Raw genomic sequence first — 22,743 nt, 5'->3', positions numbered from 1 at the left:
GTGAACACCTGGCAGTCACGTGTTGATGACTACGGCTTAGAATTGGGACTTAACTCAAAGACGCTTTGAGCGTCATGGACCACATGAGATGTTCCAGAAGTTGAAGTTAGTATTTCAAGCAAATGCCTGAGTTGAGAGATATGAAGTCTCCAACAAGTTCTATAGCTGCAAGATGGAGGAGAACAGTTCTGTCAGTGAACACATACTCAGAATGTCTGGGTATCATCACCACTTGACTCAGCTGGGAGTTAATCTTCCAGATGATAGTGTTATTGACAGAGTTCTCCAATCACTTCCACCAAGCTACAAAGGCTTCATGATGAACTATAATATGCAAGGGATGGATAAGAAAATTCCTGAGCTCTTCGCAATGCTCAAAGCTGCGGAGGTAGAAATCAAGAAGGAGCATCAAGTGTTGATGGTTAACAAGACCACTAGTTTCAAGAAAAAGGGCAAAGGAAAGAAGAGGAACTTCAAGAAGAATGGCAAGCAAGTTTCCACTCCCAGGAAGAAGCCCAAGTCTGGACCTAAGCCTGAAACTGAGTGCTTCTACTACAAAGGGACTGGTCACTGGAAGCGGAACTGCCCCAAGTATTTGGCGGATAAGAAGGATGGCAAAGTGAATAAAGATATATTTGATATACGTGTTATTGGTGTGTACTTTACTAGTGTTCATAGCAACCCCATCGTATTTGATACCAGTTCAGTTGCTAAGATTAGTAACTCAAAACAGGAGTTGCAAAATGAACAGAGACTAGTTAAGGGCGAGGTGATGATGTGTGTTTGAAGTGATTCCAAGGTTGATAAGATCACCATCGCACACTCCCTCTTCCTTCGGGATTAGTGTTGGACCTAAATAAATTTTATTTGGTGTTTGCGTTGAGCATCAATATGATTGGATCATGTTTACTGCGATACGGTTATTCATTTAAGTCAGAGAATAATTGTTGTTCTATTTACATGAATAAAACCTTCTATGGTCATACACACAATGTAAATGGTTTATTGAATCTCGATCATAGTGATACACATATTCATAATATTGACGCCAAAAGATGCAAAGTTGATAATGATAGTGCAACATATTTGTGGCACCGCCGTTTAGGTCAAATTGGTGTAAAGCGCATGAAGAAACTCCATACAGATGGATTTTTGGAATCACTTGATTATGAATCATTTGATACTTGCGAACAATGCCTCATGGGTAAGATGACTAAAAATCCGTTCTCCGGAACAATGGAGCGAGCCAATGACTTATTGGAAATAATACATACCGATGTATGTGGTCCGATGAGTGTTGAGGCACGCGGCGGGTATCGTTATTTTCTGACTTTCACAGGTGATTTGAGAAGATATGGGTATATCTACTTAATGAAACACAAGTCTGAAACATTTGAAAAGTTCAAGGAATTTCAGAGTGAAGTGGAGAATCATCATAACAAGAAAATAAAGTTTCTATGATCTGATCGCGGAGGCAAATATTTGAGTTACGAGTTTGGCATTCATTTAAAACAATGTGGAATAGTTTCACAACTCACGCCACTTGGAACACCATAGCGTAATGGTGTGTCCGTACTTTATTAGATATGGTGCGATCTATGATGTCTCTTACCAATGTACCACTATCTTTGTGGGGTTATGCATTAGAGACAACTGCATTCATGTTAAATAGGGCACCGTCTAAATCCGTTGAGACGACACCGTATGAACTGTGGTTTGGCAAGAAACCTAAGCTGTCGTTTCTTAAAGTTTGGGGTTGCGACCCTTTTGTCAAAAGGCTTCAGCCTGATAAGCTCGAGCCCGAATCGGAGAAGTGCATCTTCATAGGACACCCTAAGGAAATAATTGGGTACACCTTCTACAACAAATCCGAAGGCAAGATCTTTGTTGCCTAGAATGGAACCTTTCTAGAGAAGGAGTTTCTCTCGAAAGAAGTGAGTGGGAGGAAAGTAGAACTTGATTGTACCTTCTCTCGAATTGGAAAGTAGCACATCAGTGAAATCCATTCCCGTGATGCCTACACCAACTAGAGAGGAAGCTAATGATGATGATCATGAAACTTCGGATCAAGTTACCACTAGACCTCGTAGGTCGAACCGAGCACGTTCCATGCCAGAGTGGTACGGTAATCTTGTCCTGGAAGTCATGTTATTAGACCACGGTGAACCTACGAACTATGAAGAAGCTATGATGAGCCCAGATTCCGATAGATGGCTTGAGGCCATGAAATTTGAGATATGATCCATGTATGAGAACAAAGTGTGGACTTTGGTGGACTTGCCCGATGATCGGCAAGCCATTGAGAATAAATGGATCTTCAAAGGAAGACGGACACTGATGGCAGTGTTACTATCTACAAAGCTTGACTTGTCGCAAAAGGTTTTCGACAAGTTCAAGGTGTTGACTACGATGACATTTTCTCACTCCTAGTGATGCTTAAGTCTGTACGAATCATGTTAGCAATTGCCGCGTTTTACGAAATCTGGCAAATGGATGTCAAAACTGCATTCCTTAATGGATTTCTTAAAGAAGGGTTGTATGCAACCAAAAGGTTTTGTCGATCCTAAAGGTGCTAACAAAGTGTGCAAACTCCAGTGATCCATCTATGGACTGGTGCAAGCATCTCGGAGTTGGAATATACACTTTGATAGGGTGATCAAAGCATATGGTTTTATACAGACTTGTGGTGAAGCCTGTATTTACAAGAAAGTGAGTGGGAGCTCTGTAGCATTTCTGATATTATATGTGGTCGACATATTGTTGATTGGAAATGATGTAGAATATCTGGATAGCATAAAAGGATATTTGAATAAGAATTTTTCAATGAAAGACCTCGGTGAAGCTGCTTACATATTGGGCATCAAGATCTATAGAGATAGATCAAGACGCTTGATAAGACTTCCAATGAGTACATACCTTGACAAGATTTTGAAGGAGTTCAAAATGGATCAGTCAAAGAAGGAGTTCTTGCCTATATTGTAATGTGTGAAGTTGAGTAAAGACTCAAAACCCGACCATGGCAGAAGATAAAGAGAAAATGGAAGTCATTCCCTATGCCTCAGCCATAGGTTCTATAAAGTATGCCATGCTGTGTACCAAACTTGTTGTGTACCTTGCCATGAGTTTGGCAAGGGGGTACAATGGTGATCCAGGACTAGATCACTGGACAACGGTCAAAATTATCCTTAGTTACCTTAAAGAGGACTAAGGAAATGTTTCTCAGTTATGGATGTGATAAAGAGTTCATCGTAAAGAGTTACGTCGATGCAAGCTTTGACACTGATCTAGATGACTCTAAGTCTCAATCTGGATACGTATTGAATGTGGGAACAACTAGCTAGACTAGCTCCATGCAGAGCATTGTAGACATAGAAATTTGCAAAATACATACGGATCTGAATGTGGCAGACCCATTGACTAAACTTCTCTCACAAGCAAAACATGATCAGACCTTAGTAATCTTTGGGTGTTAATCACATAGCAATGTGAACTAGATAATTGACTCTAGTAAACCCTTTGGGTGTTGGTCACATGATGATGTGAACTATGGGTGTTAATCACATAAAGATGTGAACTATTGGCATTAAATCACATGGCGATGTGAACTAGATTATTAACTCTAGTATAAGTGGGAGACTGAAGGAAATATGCCCCAGAGGCAATAATAAAGTTGTTATTTTATATTTCCTTATATCATGATAAATGTTTATTATTCATGCTAGAATTGTATTAACCGAAAACTTGATTAGGAGAATGATGTCCTAACCATAGTCATGTGTTGTCATTTGATGAACGTGATCACATCATTAGGAGAATGATGTGATGGACAAGACCCATCCGTTAGCATAGCACATTTATCGTTCAGTTTTATTGCTAATGCTTTCTTCATGTCAAATACATATTCCTTCGACTATGAGATTATGCAACTCCCGGATACCGGAGGAATGCCTTGTGTGCTATCAAACATCACAACGTAACTGGGTGATTATAAAGATGCTCTACAGGCATCTCCAAAGGTGTTTGTTGGTCTGGCATAGATCGAGATTAGGATTTGTCACTCTGAGTATCGGAGAGGTCTGGGCCCTCTCGGTAATACACATCATAAGCTTGCAAGCAAATGACTAAGGAGTTATTCACGAGGTGATGTATTATGGAATGAGTAAAGAGACTTGCCAGTAATGAGATTGAACTAGGTATGAAGATACCAACGATTGAATCTCGGGCAAGTAACATACCGATGGACAAAGGGAATTATGTATGTTGTCATAACGGTTCGATCGATAAAGATCTTCGTAGAATATGTAGGAGCTAATATGGGCATCCAGGTTCCGCTATTTGTTACTGACCAGAGAGGTGTCTCGGTCAGGTTACATAGGTCTCAAACCCGTAGGGTCCGCACGCTTAACGTTCGATGACGATTTCATATTATATGAGTTATGTGATTTGGTGACCGAATGTTGTCCAGAGTCCCAGATGAGATCACGGACATGACGAGGCATCTCTAAATGGTTCAAAGGTAAATATTCATCTATAGGACGATGATATTCGGACACCAGAAGTGTTCGATGAGATCACGGACATGACGAGGCATCTCTAAATGGTTCAGAGGTAAATATTCATATATAGGACGATGATATTCGGACACCGGAAGTGTTCTGGGGGTACCGGGTACATATCGGGTCACCGGAAGGGGTTCCGGGCATCCCCCCGGCAACTACATGGGCCTAGTGGGCCAAGTAGGGGATAGACCAGCCCCTATGGGGCTGGTGCGCCCCATGTAGGCTGAAAATAGGAGGGGAAGGAAAGAGAAGAAGGGAGAAATCAAGGGGAGGGATTCGGCCTCCCCCTTCCTTCCTCCTCCCTCCTCCTTCCTTCCCCCTCTGATGGATATGGAAAGGAGGGAGGCCGAATTGGGAGGCGCCCAAGTAGGATTCCTCCTACTTTGGGCGCCCCCTTGGATGCCTCTCCTCTCCTCCAACCTATATATATTAGGTGGGGGGCTCCGCTAGAACACAAATAAACAGTTGTTAGCCGTGTGCGGCACCCCTCTCCATAATTTACGCCTCCGGTCATATTCACGCAATGCTTAGGCGAAGCCCTGCGCGGATCACTTCACCATCATCGTCATCACGCCGTCGTGCTGACGAAACACTCCCTCGACACTTTGCCGGATCAAGAGTTCAAGGGACGTCATCGAGCTTAACGTGTGCAGAACTCGGAGGTGTCGTACGTTCGGTGCTTGATATGTCGGAATGAGAAGAAGTTCGACTACATCAAATGCGTTGTCAAACGCTTCCGCTTTCGGTCTATGATACGTCTCCAACGTATCTATAATTTTTTTATTGTTCCATGCTATTTCATTATCTGTTTTGGATGTTTTATATGCATTAATATGCTATTTTATATTATTTTTGGGACTAACCTATTAACCTAGAGCCCAGTATCAGTTCCTGTTTTTTTCCTTGTTTTAGAGTTTCGCGGAAAAGAAATACCAAACGGAGTCCAAACGGAATGAAACTTTCGCTATGATTTTTCTTGGACCAGAAGAAATCCAGAGGGTTTGGAGTGCACGTCAGGAAAGCCACGAGGCGGGCACAAGGTCGGGAGGCGTGCCCCGGGGGGTAGGGAGTGCCCCCACCCTTGTGGGCCCCTCATGACTCCACCGACCTATTTCTTCCGCCTATATATTGTCAAATATCCCAAAACCTTCCAGGGGGGCCACGGAATCACTTTTCCACCGCCGCAACCTTCTGTACCCGTGAGATCCCGTCTAGGGGCCTTTTTTGGCGTCCTGCCGGAGGGGGATTCAATCACGGATTGCTTCTACATCAACATCATTGCCTCTCGGATGAAGCGTGAGTAGTTTACCGCAGACCTACGGGTCCATAGTTCATAGCTAGATGGCTTCTTCTCTCTCTTTGAGTCTCAATACAAAGTTCTCCTCGATGTTCTTGGGGATCTATTCAATGTAATACTCTTTTGCGGTGTGTTTGTCGAGATCCGATGAATTGTGGATTTATGATTAGCTTATCTATGAATATTATTTGAATCTCCTCTAAATTCTTATATGCATGATTTGATATCTTTGCAAGTCTCTTCGAACTATCGGTTTGGTTTGGCCAACTAGTTTGGTTTTTCTTGCAATGGGATAAGTGCTTAGGTTTGGGTTCAATCTTGCGGTGCTCGATCCTAGTGACAGAAGGGGAACCGACATGTATTGTATTGTTTCCATCGAGGATAAAAAGATGGGGTTTTCATCATATTGCTTGAGTTAATCCCGCTACATCATGTCGTCTTTCTTAATGCGTTACTCTGTTCTTATGAACTTAATACTCTAGATGCAGGCAGGAGTCGGTCGATGTGTGGAGTAATAGTAGTAGATGCAGGCAGGAGTCGGTATACTTGTCACGGACGTGATGCCTATATTCATGATCATTGCCTTAGATATCGTCATAACTTTGCGCTTTTCTATCAATTGCTCGGCCGTAATTTGTTCACCCACCGTAATATTTTCTATCTTGAGAGAGGCCTCTAGTGAAACCTATGGCCCCCAGGTCTACTTTCCATCATATAAGTTTCCGATCTACAATTTTAGTTTGCTATTTACTTTATTTTCAATCTTTTTACTTTCCGTTCTATAAACCAAAAATATTACTTTACCATTTATCCATCTCTATCAGATCTCACTTTGCAAATAACCATGAAGGGATTGACAACCCCTTTTTCGCGTTGGGTGCAAGTTGGTGTTTGTTTGTGTAGGTATTCAGTGGCTTCCGCATTGTCTCCTACTGGATTGATACCTTGGTTCTCAAAACTGAGGGAAATACTTACTCTACTTTGCTGCATCACCCTTTCCTCTTCAAGGAAAAAACCAACGCAAGCTCAAGAGGTAGCAGGAAGAATTTCTGGCGTCGTTGCCGGGGAGATCTATGCCAAGCCGAGACATACCAAGTACCCATCATAAACTCTCGTCCCTTGCATTACATTATTCGTCATTCGCCTCTCATTTTCCTCTCCCCCACGTCTAAAACGATTTTCGAAAATATTTTCCTTTTCTTCGCCCCTCTTTCGTTCATCTTCTTCGCTTGCTTTTTGTGTGCTCGTGTGATTGGATTGCTTGCTTTGTCATGATGGCTCAAGATAATACCAAATTGTGTGACTTTTCCAACACCAATAATAATGATTTTATTAGCACTCTGATTGCTCCTGCTGCTAATGCGGAATCTTGTGACATTAATACTGCTTTGTTGAATCTTGTTATGAAAGATCAATTTTCCGGCCTTCCCAATGAAGACGCCGCATCCCATCTTAATAATTTCGTTGATTTGTGTGATATGCAAAAGAAAAAAGATGTGGATAATGATATTGTTAAATTGAAGCTATTTCCGTTCTCGCTTCGAGATCGTGCTAAAACTTGGTTTTCATCTTTGCCTAAAATAGTATTGATTCATGGAACAACTGTAAAGATGCTTTTATTTCCAAGTATTTTCCTCCCGCTAAGATGATCTCCCTTAGGAACGATATTATGAATTATAAGCAACTTGGTCATGAACATGTTGCACAATCTTGGGAGAGGATGAAATTGATGATACAAAATTGCCCTACTCATGGTTTGAATTTGTGGATGATTATACAAAACTTTTATGCCGGATTGAATTTTGCATGTAGAAATCTTTTAGATTCGGTTGCGGGAGGAACTTTTATGGAAATTACGTTAGGAGAAGCTATCAAACTCCTAGATAATATTATGGTTAATTATTCTCAATGGCATACCGAAAGATTTTCCACTAGTAAACAAGTGCACGCGATTGAAGAGATTAATGTTTTGAGTGGAAATATGGATGAACTTATGAAATTATTTGCTAGCAAGAGTGCTCCTATTGATCCTAATCATATGCCTTTCTCTACTTCGATTGAAAACAATAATGAATCTATAGATGTGAATTTTGTTGGTAGGAACAATTTTGGTAATAACTGTTGGGGAACGTAGCATGCAATTTCAAAAAATTCCTATGATCACGCAAGATCTACCTAGGAAATGCATAGCAACGGGAAGGGGAGAGTGTGTCCACATACCCTCATAGACCGAAAGCGGAAGCGTTAGGTTAACGCGGTTGATGTAGTCGAACGTCTTTGCAATCCAACTGATCTTAGTACCGAACATATGGCACCTCCGAGTTCTGCACACATTCAGCTCGATGACGTCCCTCAAACTCTTGATCCAGCAGAGGGTCAAGGGAGAGTTTCGTCAGCACAATGGCATGGTGACGGTGATGGTGATGTGATCCGCACAGGGCTTCGCCTAAGCACTACGACGCTATGAGCGGAGGAGCAAACTATGGAGAGAGACGCTGCACACAGCTTGGAACAATTGTTGTGTCTGCAAGGGGTGCCCTGCACACGTATATAAAGGAGGGAGAGGGAGGAGGCCGGCCCTAGGGGGCGCGCCATAAGGGGGGCCTACTAGGACTCCCAGTCCTAGTAGGATTTCCCCCTTGTTTTCCTTCTCATGGAGGGGGAAAGGAGAGGGAGTAGGAGAAGGAAAGGGGGTGGCGCGCCCTTCCCTAATCCTATTTGGCCTCCTCCCTTGTGCGGGGCGCACCAGTCCCTTGTGGGCTGGTTAGCCTCCCTCCTATGTCCCATATGGCCCATATCTTCCCCCCCCCCGGGGGGGGGGGATCCGGTAACCCTTCCGGTACTCCGGTATCTACCCGATACACTCCGGAACCCTTCCGGTGTCCGAATACTACCTTGCAATATATCAATCTTTACCTCTCGACCATTTCGAGACTCCTCATCATGTTCGTGATCTCATATGGGACTCCGAACAAACTCCGGTCACCAAAACAAATAACTCAAAATAAAAATCGTCATCGAATGATAAGCGTGCGGACCCTACGGGTTCGGGAACTATGTAGACATGACCGAGACACATCTCCGGTCAATAACCAATAGCGGAACCTATATGCTCATATTGGTTCCTACATATTATACGAAGATCTTTATCGGTCAAACCGCAATGATAACATACGTCATTCCCTTTGTCATCGGTATGTTACTTGCCCGAGATTCGATCATCGGTATCCTTATACCTAGTTCAATCTCGTTACTGGAAAGTCTCTTTACTCGTTCCGTAATGCATCATCCTGCAACTAACTCAATAGTCACATTGCTTGCAAGGCTTATAGTGATGTGCATTACCGAGAGGGCCCAGAGATACCTCTCCGATACTCGGAGTGACAAATCCTAATCTTGATCTATGCCAACCCAACAAACACCTTCGGAGACACCTGTAGAGCATCTTTATAATCACCCAGTTATGTTGTGACGTTTGATAGCACACAAGGTGTTCCTTTGGTATTCGGGAGTTGCATAATCTCATAGTCAAAGGAATATGTATAAGTCACGAAGAAAGCAATAGCAATAAAACTTAACGATCATTATGCTAAGCTAACAGATGGGTCTTGTCCATCACATCATTCTCCTAATGATGTGATCCCATTCATCAAATGATAACACATGTCTATGGTTAGAAATCTTAACCATCTTTGATTAACGAGCTAGTTAAGTAGAGGCATACTAGGGACACTTTGTTTTGTCTATGTATTCACACATGTATCAAGTTTCCGGATAATACAATTCTAGCATGAATAATAAACATTTATCATGATATAAGGAAATATAAAATAACAACTTTATTATTGCCTCTAGGGCATATTTCCTTTAGTCTCCCACTTGCACTAGAGTCAATAATCTAGTTCACATCGCCATGTGATTTAACACCAATAGTTCACATCACCATGTGATTAACACCCAAAGGGTTTACTAGAGTCAGCAATCTAGTTCACATCGCCATGTGTTAACACCCAGAGAGTACTAAGGTGTGATCATGTTTTGCTTGTGAGAGAAGTTTAGTCAACTGGTCTGCCACATTCAGTGCCATATGTATTTTGCAAATTTTCTATGTCTACAATGCTCTGCATGGAGCTACTCTAGCTAATTGCTCCCACTTCAAATATGTATCCAGATTGAGACTTAGAGTCATCTGGATTGATGTAAAAGCTTGCATCGATGTAACTCTTTACGACAAACTCTTTATCACCTCCATAACTGAGAAATATTTCCTTAGTCCTCTTAGGTAACTAAGGATAACTTTGACCGCTATCCAGTGATCCACTCCTGGATTACTATCTTACCCCCTTGCCAAACTCATGGCAAGGTACACAATAGGTCTGGTACACAGCATAACATACTTCATAGAACCTATGACTGAGGCATAGGGAATGACTTTCATTCTCTTTCTATTTTCTGCCATGTTCAGGTTTTGAGTCTTACTCAACTTCACACCTTGTAACACAGGCAAGAACTCCTTCTTTGTCTATTCCATTTTGAACTACTTCAAAATCTTGTCAACTTATATACTCATTGAAAAATCTTATCAAGCGTCTTGATCTATCTCTATAGATCTTGATGCTCAATATGTAAGCAGCTTAATCAAGGTCTTTCTTTGAAAAACTCCTTTCAAACACTCCTTTATGCTTTCCAAGAAATTCTACATCATTTCCGATCAACAATATGTCATTCACATATACTTATTAGAAAGGCTGTAGTGCTCCCACTCGCTTTCTTATAAATACAGGCTTCACCGCAAGTCTGTATTAACTATATGCTTCGATCAACTCATCAAAGCGTATATTCCAACTCCGAGATGCTTGCACCAGTCCATAGATGGATCACAAGAGCTTGCACATTTTGTTAGCACCTTTAGAATCGACAAAAAACCTTCGAGTTGTATCATATACAATTCTTCTTTAATAAATCCATTAAGGAATTCAGTTTTGACATCCATTTGCCAGATTTCATAAAATGCGGCAATTTCTAACATGATTCGGACAGACTTAAGCATCGCTATGAGTGAGATAATCTCATCGTAGTCAACACCTTGAACTTGTTGAAAACATTTCGCGACAAGTCGAGCTTTGTAGATAGTAACACTACCATCGGTGTCCGTCTTCCTCTTGAAGATCCATTTATTCTCAATGGCTTGCCAATCATCGGGCAAGTACACCAAAGTCCATACTTTGTTCTCATACATGGATCCTATCTCAGATTTCATAGCCTCAAGCCATTTATCGGAATCTTGGCTCATCATCGCTTACTCATAGTTCATAGGTTCGTCATGGTCTAGTAACATGACTTCCAGAACGGGATTACCATACCACTCAGGTGCGGAACATGCTCTGGTTGACCTACGAGGTTCAGTAGTAACTTGATCTGAAGTTTCATGATCATCATCATTAGCTTCCTCTCTAGTTGGTGTAGGCATCACTGGAACTGATTTTTGTGATGAACTACTTTCCAGTTCGAGAGAAGGTACAATTACCTCATCAAGTTCTACCTACCTCCCACTCACTTCTTTCGAGAGAAACTCCTTCTCTAGAAAGGATCCATTCCTAGCAACAAAGATCTTGCCTTTAGATCTGTGATAGAAGGTGTACCCAGCAGTTTCTTTTGGGTATCCTATGAAGACGCACTTCTCTGATTTGGGTTCGAGCTTATCAGGCTGAAGCTTTTTCACATAAGCATCGCAACCCCAAACTTTAATAAATGACAGCTTAGGTTTCTTGCCAAACCACTGTTCATACGGGGTCGTCTCAATGGATTTAGATGGTGCCCTATTTAACGTGAATGCAGTTGTCTCTAATGCATAACCCCAGAACGATATTGGTAAATCGGTAAGAGACATCATAGATCGTACCATATCTAATAAAGTACGATTACGATGTTCGGACACACCATTACGATGTGGTGTTCCACGTGGCATGAGTTGAGAAACTATTCCACATTGTTTCAAATGAAGACCAAACTCGTAACTCAAATATTCGCCTCCGTGATCAGATCGTAGAAACTTTATTTTCTTGTTACGATGATTTTCCACTTCACCATGAAATTCTTTGAACTTTTCAAATGTTTCAGACTTGTGTTTCATTAAGTAGATATACCCATATCTGCTCAAATCATCTGTGAAGGTCAGAAAACAACGATACCCACCATGAGCCTCAACACTCATCGGACCGCATACATCGGTATGTACTATTTCCAATAAGTCAATGGTTCGCTCCATTGTTCCGGAGAACGGAGTCTTAGTCATCTTGCCCATGAGGCATGGTTCGCAAGCATCAAATGATTCATAATCAAGTGATTCCAAAAATCCATCTGCATGGAGTTTATTCATGCGATTTACACTAATATGACCTAAACGGCAGTGCCACAAATATGTTGCATTATCATTATAAAGTTTGCATCTTTTGGCATCAATATTATGACTATGTGTATCATTACGATCGAGATTCAATAAACCATTTATATTAAGTGTATGACCATAGAAGGTTTTATTCACGTAAACAAAACAACAATTATTCTTTGACTTAAATGAATAACTGTATTGCAATAAACATGATCCAATCATATTCATGCTCAACGCAAACACCAAATAACATTTATTTTGGTCCAACACTAATCTCGAAGGTAGAGGAAGTGTGCGATGGTGATCTTATCAACGTTGGAATCACTTCCAACACACATCATCACCTCACCCTTAACTAGTCTCTGTTCATTTTGCAACTCCTGTTTCGAGTTACTAATCTTAGCAACTGAACCGGTATCAAATACCCTGGGGTTACTATGAACATTAGTAAGTACACATCAATAACATGTATATCAAATATTCTTTTGTTCACTTTGCCATCCTTCTTATCTGCCAAGTATTTGGGGTAGTTCCGCTTCCAGTGACCATTCCCTTTGCAGTAGAAGCACTCAGTTTCAGGCTTAGGTCTAGCTTTGGGCTTCTTCACGGGAGTGGCAACTTGCTTGCCATTCTTCTTGAAGTTCCCTTTCTTTCCCTCGCCCTTTTACTTGAAAGTAGTGGTCTTGACAACCATCAACACTCTATGCTTTTTCTTGATTTCTACCTTTGCCGATTTCAGCATCGCGAGGAGCTTGGGAATCATTTCCGTTATCTCTTGCATATTATAGTTCATCACGAAGTTCTAGTAACTTGGTGATAGTGACCAGAGAACTCTATCAAGCACTATCTTATCTGGAAGATTAACTCCCATTTGATTCAAGCGATTGTAGTACCCAGACATTCTGAGCATATGCTAACTAGCTGAGCTATTCTCCTCCATCTTGTTGGCAAAGTACTTGTCAGAGGTCTCATACCTCTTAACACGGGCATGAGTCTGAAATACCAATTTCAACTCTTGGAACATTTTATATGCTCCGTGGCATTCAAAACGTTTTTGAAGTCCCGGTTCTAAGCCGTAAAGTATGGTGCACTAAACTATCAAGTAGTCATCATACCGAGATTGCCAAACGTTCATAACGTCTGTATCTGCTCCTGCAATAGGTCCGTCACCTAGTGGTGCATCAAGGTCATAATTCTTCTGTGCAGCAATGAGGATAAGCCTCAGATCACTGACCCAGTCCGCATCATTGCTACTATCATCTTTCAACTTATTTTTCTCTAGGAACATATAGAAAAATAAAACAGGGGAGCTATGCGCGTGCTATTGATCTACAACATAGACATGCAAAAACTATCAGGACTAAGTTCATGATAAATTAAAGTTCAGTTAATCATATTACTTAAGAACTCCAACTTAGATAGACATCCCTCTAGTCATCTAAATGATCACGTGATCCATATCAACTAAACCATGTCTGATCATCACGTGAGTTGTTTTCAATGGTGAACATCTCTATGTTGATCATATCTACTATATGATTCACGTTCGACCTTTCGGTCTCAGTGTTCCGAGGCCATATCTGCATATGCTAGGCTCGTCAAGTTTAACCCGAGTATTCTGCATGTGCAAAACTGTCTTACACCTGTTGTATTTGAACGTAGAGCTTATCACACCCGATCATCACGTGGTGTCTCGGCACGACGAACTGTCGTAACGGTGCATACTCAGGGAGAACACTTATACCTTGAAATTTAGTGAGGGACCATCTTATAATGCTACCGCCGTACTAAGCAAAATAAGATGCATAAAGGATAGATATCACATGCAATCAAAATATGTGACATGATATGGCCATCATCATCTTGTGCCTTGGATATCCATCTGCAAAGCACCGTCATGATCTCCATCGTCACCGGCTTGACACCTTGATCTCCATCGTAGCGTAGTTGTCGTCTCGCCAACTATTGCTTCCACGACTATCACTACCGCTTAGTGATAAAGTAAAGCAATTACATGGTGATTGCATTTCATACAATAAAGCGACAACCATAAGGCTACCAGTTGCCGATAATTTTTACGAAACATGATCATCTCATACAACAATTTATATCTCATCATGTCTTGACCATATCACATCACAACATGCCCTTCAAAAACAAGTTAGACGCCCTCTACTTTGTTGTTGCAAGTTTTACGTGGCTGCTACGGGCTTCTAGCAAGAACCTTCTTACCTACACATCAAAACCACAGCGATTTTTCGTCAAGTGTGCTTTTTTAACCTTCAACAAGGACCGGCCGTAGTCAAATTTGATTCAACTAAAGTTGGAGAAACAGACACCCGCCAACCACCTGTGTGCATAAGCACGTCGGTAGAACCGGTCTCACGAACGTGGTCATGTAATGTTGGTCTGTGCCACTTCATCCAACAATACCGCCGAATCAAAATAAGACGTTGGTGGTAAGAAGTATGACTATTATCGCCCACAACTGTTTGTGTTCTACTTGTGCATATCATCTACGCGTAGACCTGACTCGAATGCCATTATTGGGGAACGTAGCATGCAATTTCAAAAAAATTCCTACGATCACGCAAGATCTATCTACGAGATGCATAGCAAAGCAAAGGGGAGAGTGAGTCCACGTACCCTCGTACACCAAAAGCGGAAGCGTTAGGTTAACGTGGTTGATGTAGTCGAACGTCTTCACAATCCAACTGATCTTAGTACCGAATGTACGGCACCTCCGAGTTCTGCACACGTTCAGCTCGATGACGTCCCTCAACCTCTTGATCCAACAGAGGGTCGAGGGAGAGTTTCGTCAGCACAATAGCGTGGTGACGGTGATGGTGATGTGATCTGCGCAGGGCTTCACCTAAGCACTACGATGCTATGATCGGAGGAGCAAGCTGTGGAGAGAGACGCCAAACACGGCTTGGAACAATTGTTGTGTCTCCAAGGGGTGCCCTGCCCATGTATATAAAGGAGGGAGAGGAAGGAGGCCGGCCCTAGGGGGCGCGCCATAAGGGGGGAGTCCTACTAGGACTCCTAGTCCTAGTAGGATTCAGCCCCCCTTCTTTTCCTTCTCATGGAGGGGGAAAGGGGGAAAGGGGGAAAGGGGAGAGAGTAGGAGAAGGAAAAGGGGGTGGCGCCCCCTTCCCTAATCCAATTCGGCCTCCTCCCTTGTGGGGGGCGCACCAGCCCCTTGTGGGCTGGTTAGCCTCCCTCCTATGGCCCATATGGCCCATATCTTTCCCTGGGGGGTTCAGGTAACCCCTCCGGTACTCCGGTATGTACCTGATACACTCCGGAACCCTTTCGGTGTCCGAATACTACCTTCCAATATATCGATCTTTACCTCTCGACCATTTCGAGACTCCTCGTCATGTCCGTGATCTCATCCGGGACTCTGAACAAACTTCGATCACAAAAACAAATAACTCAAAATACGAATCGTCACTGAACGTTAAGCACGCGGACCCTACGGGTTCGAGAACTATGTAGACATGACAGAGACACATCTCCGGTCAATAACCAATAGGGGAACCTGGATGCACATATTGGTTCCTACATATTCTACGAAGATCTTTATCGGTCAAATCGCAATGACAACATACGTCATTCCCTTTGTCATCGGTATGTTACTTTCCCGAGATTCGATCGTCGGTATCCTTATACCTAGTTCAATCTCGTTATCGGCAAGTCTCTTTACTTGTTCCGTAATGCATCATCCCGCAACTAACTCATTAGTCACATTGCTTTCAAGGCTTAGAGTGATGTGCATTACTGAGAGGGCCCAGAGATACCTCTCCAATACACGGAGTGACAAATTCTAATCTCGATCCAACCCAACAAACACCTTCAGAGACACCTGTAGAGCATCTTTATAATCACCCAGTTACGTTGTGAAGTTTGATAGCACACAAGGTGTTCCTCCGGTATTCGGGAGTTTCATAATCTCATAGTCAAAGGAATATGTATAAGTCATGAAGAAAGCAATAGCAATAAAACTTAACAATCATTATGCTAAGCTAACGGATGGGTCTTGTCCATCACATCATTCTCCTAATGATCTGATCCCGTTCATCAAATGACAACACATGTATATGGTTAGGAAACTTAACCATCTTTGATTAACGAGCTAGTTAAATAGAGGCATACTAGGGACACTTTGTTTTGTCTATGTATTCACACATGTTTCAAGTTTCCGGTTAATAAAATTCTAGCATGAATAATAAACATTTATCATGATATAATGAAATATAGAATAACAACTTTATTATTGCCTCTAGGGCATATTTCCTTCAATAACACGTATAGTGGTAATTTTAATCCTAGGCCGTTTCCTAGTAATTCCTCTAATAATTATGGTAATTCCTACAAGAATTCTTATGGAAATTATAATAAGATGCCCTCTGATTTTGAAAATAGTGTTAAAGAATTTATGAGTTCGCAAAAGAATTTCGATGCTTTGATTGAAGAAAAATTTATGCGTATAGGAACATGATAGAATTTCTCTTGATGTTGATTCTTTGAAACTTAGATCTATTCCACCCAAGCATGATATCAATGAGTATCTCAAAGCCATGAGAATTTCCATTTGAGTGCAAAGAAAGAACTGCTAAGATTCGTGCTAAAAAAGATTGGTTTATAAAAGCGTGTTCTTCTAGTTTCCTTGAGAATAATGATGTAGATCTTAAAGTGATTGATGTGACTCCTATTGAATCTTTGTTTTCCAATATAAATCTTGATAAAGATGGGACTGGAGATGAGTCAACTTTAGTTAAAAGGCGTCCCAATGATTCGGAGTTTTTAGATCTTGATGCAAAAATTGATAAAAGTGGGATTGGAGAGGTCAAAACTTTAAATAGCAATGAACCCACTCTTTTGGATTTCAAGGAATTTAATTATGATAATTGTTCCTTAATAGATCGTATTTCCTTGTTGTAATCCATGTTGAATTCTCCTCATGCTTATAATCAAAACAAAGCTTTTACTAAACATATCGTTGATGCTGTGATGCAATCTTTTGAGGAAAAGCTTGAATTGGAAATTTCTATCCCTAGAAAACTATATGATGAATGGGAACCTACTACTAATATTAATATTAAAGATTATGAGTACTATGCTTTGTGTGAGTTGGGTTCTAGTGTTTCCACGATTCCAAAAACTTTATGTGATGTGTTAGGTTTCCGTGAATTTCATGATTGCTCTTTAAATTTGCATCTTGCGGATTCCACTATTAAGAAACATATGGGAAGAATTAATGATGTTCTTATTGTTGCAAATAGGAATTATGTGCCCGTAGATTTCATTGTTCTTGATATAGATTGCAATCCTACTTGCCCTATTATTCTTGGTAGACCTTTCCTTAGAACGATTGGTGCAATTATTGATATGAAAGAAGGAAATGATTGGCGCTTGTTGGGAGGCAACCCAACTTTATTTTTCTTTTTTCTTTTTAGGTTCTGTTTTGATTTAAATAATTCATCTAGCCTCTGGTTAGATGTGGTTATGTGTTTAATTAGTGTTTGTGCCAAGTAAGACCTTCGGGATAGCTTACGGTGATAGTTGATTTGATCTTATCAAAAAACAAAAACTTTTGCACTCAGTCTCGGAATTGTTAAAAATCTCAGGACCACGATAAAATATTGATTCTTTTTGCATAAGACTAATAAAAATTTGCTTAGGTCCTCCTAATTTTTGGAGTTACAGAAGTATGCGAACTATCCAGATTGCTACGGACTGTTCTATTTTTGACAGATTCTGTTTTTCGCGTGTTGTTTGCGTATTTTGATGCATCTATGGCTAGTATCGGGGGGTATGAACCATGGAAAAGTTGGAATAGAGTAAATATTACACCAATTTAAATAAATAATGACTTCACAACAGTACCAAAAGTGGCGATTTATTTTCTTATACTAACGGAGCTTACGAGATTTTTTGTTGAGTTTTGTGCTGGGAAGTTTTCAAGTTTTGGGTAAGGATTTGATGGACTATGGAATAAGGAGTGGCAAGAGACTGAGCTTGGGGATTCCCAAGGAACCCCAAGGTAATATTCAATGACAACCAAGAGCCTAAGCTTGGGGATGCCCCGGGAAGGCATCCCCTCATTCGTCTTCGTCCATCGGTAACGTTACTTGAGGCTATATTTTTATTCACCACATGATATGTGTTTTGCTTGGAGCGTCTTGTATGATTTGAGGATTTGCTTTTTAGTTTTCCACAATCATCCTTGCTGTACACATCTTTTGGGAGAGACACGCATGAATCGTGATTTATTAGAATGCTCTATGTGCTTCACTTATATCTTTTGAGCTAGGCAAATTTGTTCTAGTGCTTCACTTATATCTTTTTAGAGCATGGCAGTGGTTTTATTTTATAGAAATTGATGAACTCTCGCACTTCACTTATATTATTTTGAGAGTCTCTAAACAGCATGGTAATTTTCTTTGGTTATAAAATTAGTCCTAATATGATAGGCATCCAAGAGGGATATAATAAAAACTTACATATAAAGTGCATTGAATACTATGAGAAGTTCGATTCCTTATGATTGTTTTGAGATATGAAGATGGTGATATTAGAGTCATGCTAGTAAGTAGTTGCGAATTTGAGAAATACTTGTGTTAAGGCTTGTGAGTCCTGTAGAATGCATCTATGGTGAACCGTTATGTAACGAAGCTGGAGCATGAGATATTTTTTGATTGTATTCCTTATGAGTGGCGGTCGGGGACGAGCGATGGTCTTTTCCTACCAATCTACCCCCTAGGAGCATGCACGTAGTACTTTGTTTTGATGACTAATAGATTTTTGCAATAAGTATGTGAGTTCTTTATGACTAATGTTGAGTCCATGGATTATACGCACTCTCACCTTTCCTCCATTGCTAGCCTCTCTTGTACGGCACAACTTTCGCCGGTACCATAGACCCACCTTATACCTTCCTCAAAACAGCCACCATATCTACCTATTATGGCATTTCCATAGCCATTCCGAGATATATTGCCATGCAACTTTCCACCGTTCTGTTTATATGACACGCTCCATTGTCATATTGCTTTGCATGATCATGTAGTTGACATCATATTTGTGGCAAAGCCACCGTTCATCATTTTTTATACATGTCGCTCTTGATTCATTGCACATCCTGGTACACCGCCAGAGCCATTCACATAGAGTCATATTTCGTTCTAGTATCGAGTTATAAGTAAATAAAAGTGTGATGATCTTCATTATTAGAGCATTATCCCATGTGAGGAAATAAAAAAAGGAGAGAAAGGCCAAAAAAAGAGAAGGCCCAAAAAATGAGAGAAAAAGAGAGAAGGGACAATGTTACTACCCTTTTACCACACTTGTGCTTCAAAGTAGCACCATGATCTTCATGATAGAGAGTATCCTATGATATCACTTTCATATACTAGTGGGAATTTTCATTATAGAACTTGGCTTGTATATTCCAACAATGGGCTTCCTCAAAACGCCCTAGGTCTTCATGAGGAAGCAAGTTGGATGCACACCCACTGAGTTTTATTTTTGAGCTTTCATAAACTTATAGCTCTAGTGCATCCGTTGCATGGCAATCCCTACTCACTCACATTGATATCTATTGATGGGCATCTCCATAGCCCATTGATACGCCTAGTTGATGTGAGACTATCTCCTTCTTTTTATCTTCTCCAAAAGCACCCTCTATTCCACCTATATTGATACGCCTTGTTTTTATGTCAATATTAAACTTTTGTTTTGAATCATACAGATCTGAACATTCATGCCACAATAAGGAGAATTACATGGATAAATATGTTAGGTAGCATTCCACATCAAAAATTCTGTTTTTATCATTTACCTACTCGAGGATGAGCAGGAATTAAGCTTGGGGATGCTTGATACGTCTCCAACTTATCTATAATTTTTGATTGTTCCATGCTATTATATTATCTGTTTTGGATGTTCTATATGCATTAATATGCTATTTTATATTATTTTTGGGACTAACCTATTAACCTAGAGCCCAGTGCCAGTTCCTGTTTTTTCCTTGTTTTAGAGTTTCGCAGAAAAGGAATACCAAACGGAATGAAACTTTCACGATGATTTTTCTTGGACCAGAAGACATCCAGAGGGCTTGGGGTGCACGTCAGGAAAGCCACGAGGCGGCCACAAGGTTGGGAGGCGCGCCCAGGGGTAGGGCGCGCCCCCACTCTTGTGGGCCCCTCGTGACTCCACCGACCTATTTCTTCCACCTATATATTCTCAAATATCCCAAAACCTTTCAAGGGAGCCACAAAACCACTTTCCACCACCGCAACCTTCTATACAAGTGAGATCCCATCTAGGGGCATTTTCCGGCGTCCTGCCGGAGGGGGATTTAATCATGGAGGGCTTCTACATCAACACCATTGCCTCTCTGACGAAGCGTGAGTAGTTTAGCGCAGACCTACGGGTCCATAGTTAGTAGCTAGATGGCTTCTTCTCTCTCTTTGATTCTCAATACAAAGTTCTCCTCGATGTTCTCAGGGATCTATTCAATGTAATACTCTTTTGCGGAGTGTTTGCCGAGATCCGATGAATTGTGGATTTATGATCAGCTTATCTACGAATATTATTTGAATCTCCTTTGAATTCTTATATGCATGATTTGATATCTTTGCAAGTCTCTTCGAACTATCGATTTGGTTTGGCCAACTAGATTGGTTTTTTCTTGCAATGGGAGAAGTGCTTAGCTTTGGGTTCAATCTTGCGGTGCTCGATCCTAGTGACAGAAGGGGAACCGACACGTATTGTATTGTTGCCATCGAGGATAAAAATATGGGGTTTTAATCATATTGATTGAGTTAATCCCGCTACATCGTGTCGTCTTTCTTAATGCATTACTCTGTTCTTATGAACTTAATACTCTAGATGCAGGCAGGAGTCAGTCGATGTGTAGAGCAATAGTAGTAGATGCAGGCAGGATTCGGTCTACTTGTCACGGACGTGATGCCTATATTCATGATCATTGCCTTAGATATCGTCATAAATTTGCGCTTTTCTATCAATTGCTTGGCAGTAATTTGTTCAACCACCGTAATATTTTCTATCTTGAGAGAAGCCTCTAGTGAAACCTATGGCCCCCGGGTCTACTTTCCATCATATAAGTTTCGGATCTACAATTTTAGTTTCCTATTTACTTTCTCTGCAATCTTTTTACTTTCTGTTCCATAAACCAAAAATACCAAAAATATTACTTTACTGTTTATCCATTTCTATCAGATCTCACTTTGCAAATAACCGTGAAGGGATTGACAACCCCTTTATCGCGTTGGGTGCAAGTTGGTGTTTGTTTGTGCAGGTATTCGGTGGCTTCCACGTTGTCTCCTACTGGATTGATACCTTGGTTCTCAAAAACTGAGGGAAATACTTACTCTTGTTTGCTGCATCACCCTTTCCTCTTCAAGGGAAAAACCAACGCAAGCTCAAGAGGGAGCAGTCTACAAGGGTACGTAGACACACTCTCCCCCTCGTTGCTATGCATCTCCTAGATAGATCTTGCATGAGCGTAGGATTTTTTTTTTGAAATTGCAATCTACGTTTCCCAACAAATGCTACACCCATGGCCGATGGCGAGCTACTCCCGCACTGCAATGATGGAGGCGGGAGATGCGGGCGTTGGTGCTGCGCGCTGCAACGATGGAGGCGGGAGATGGGGATGGGGCGAGATCCGCGGGAGGTTGAAGAAAAGCAACGATGGTAGCATGGATGGCCCCCATCCTATGTATCACTTGGTGGATGGCTGGGGCGGAGTGCGCATGGACGCGGCCGGGGCAAAGTTCGGCCGGTGCTCCGTTCCCAAACGTTTTCCTTTTCTAAAAGCCTATATCTCACATCACATCCCCAAATGGGGACTCTATGAATTTTGCTCTAGCTAGCCGCTATTGTTGCAGATTGCTTCTGCTCGCACTGATCAGGTCGCCGATGCTTGGTGTTTTCCTCCTGAAAGTGCAGTTGTTTCTTTCCAGCCAAATATGCCACAAGATCAGGTCATGGTATTCCTCTGCATCCATCCATCCGGGTGCAACGCCTCGCATCCTCGCCATGTTGTTGCCTTCGACCAGATCTCCTTGGACATGCTGCACTTCGAGGAGAGGTGCACCGATGATTGCAAATTTCGGGTTGCAGAGTGAGCAGAAGTATATGTTCTTCCATCCCCTTCTCTGAAGGTGGTCATTGCACCATAGCCTATTGTGATGAAGAAGCCAACAGAAAAATTTGATTTGTCCCGGCGCCCAAACCCTCTGTATGTGTGATTTGAATGTTGTGCACAGTCTGTCAGAGAACTGACTGATGTATGTCGATCGGGCGGTGTACTTAGCAGCCCCCTACCGTCCAGGTAATCTCATCCTCCATTCCCTCGACCAAGATGATGCCCACCCTTCTGACAAGTGATATGTCCATTTTGCATCATGTTTTTCTACAATTATTTTTAGTTTTTTAATCAATATAACACTTTGTGGAGCTAT

This window comes from Triticum aestivum, chromosome 3D (genome assembly GCF_018294505.1).
Source record: "Triticum aestivum cultivar Chinese Spring chromosome 3D, IWGSC CS RefSeq v2.1, whole genome shotgun sequence".
Taxonomy (NCBI): domain Eukaryota; kingdom Viridiplantae; phylum Streptophyta; class Magnoliopsida; order Poales; family Poaceae; genus Triticum; species Triticum aestivum.
Note: the sequence above shows the minus strand (reverse complement) of the source record.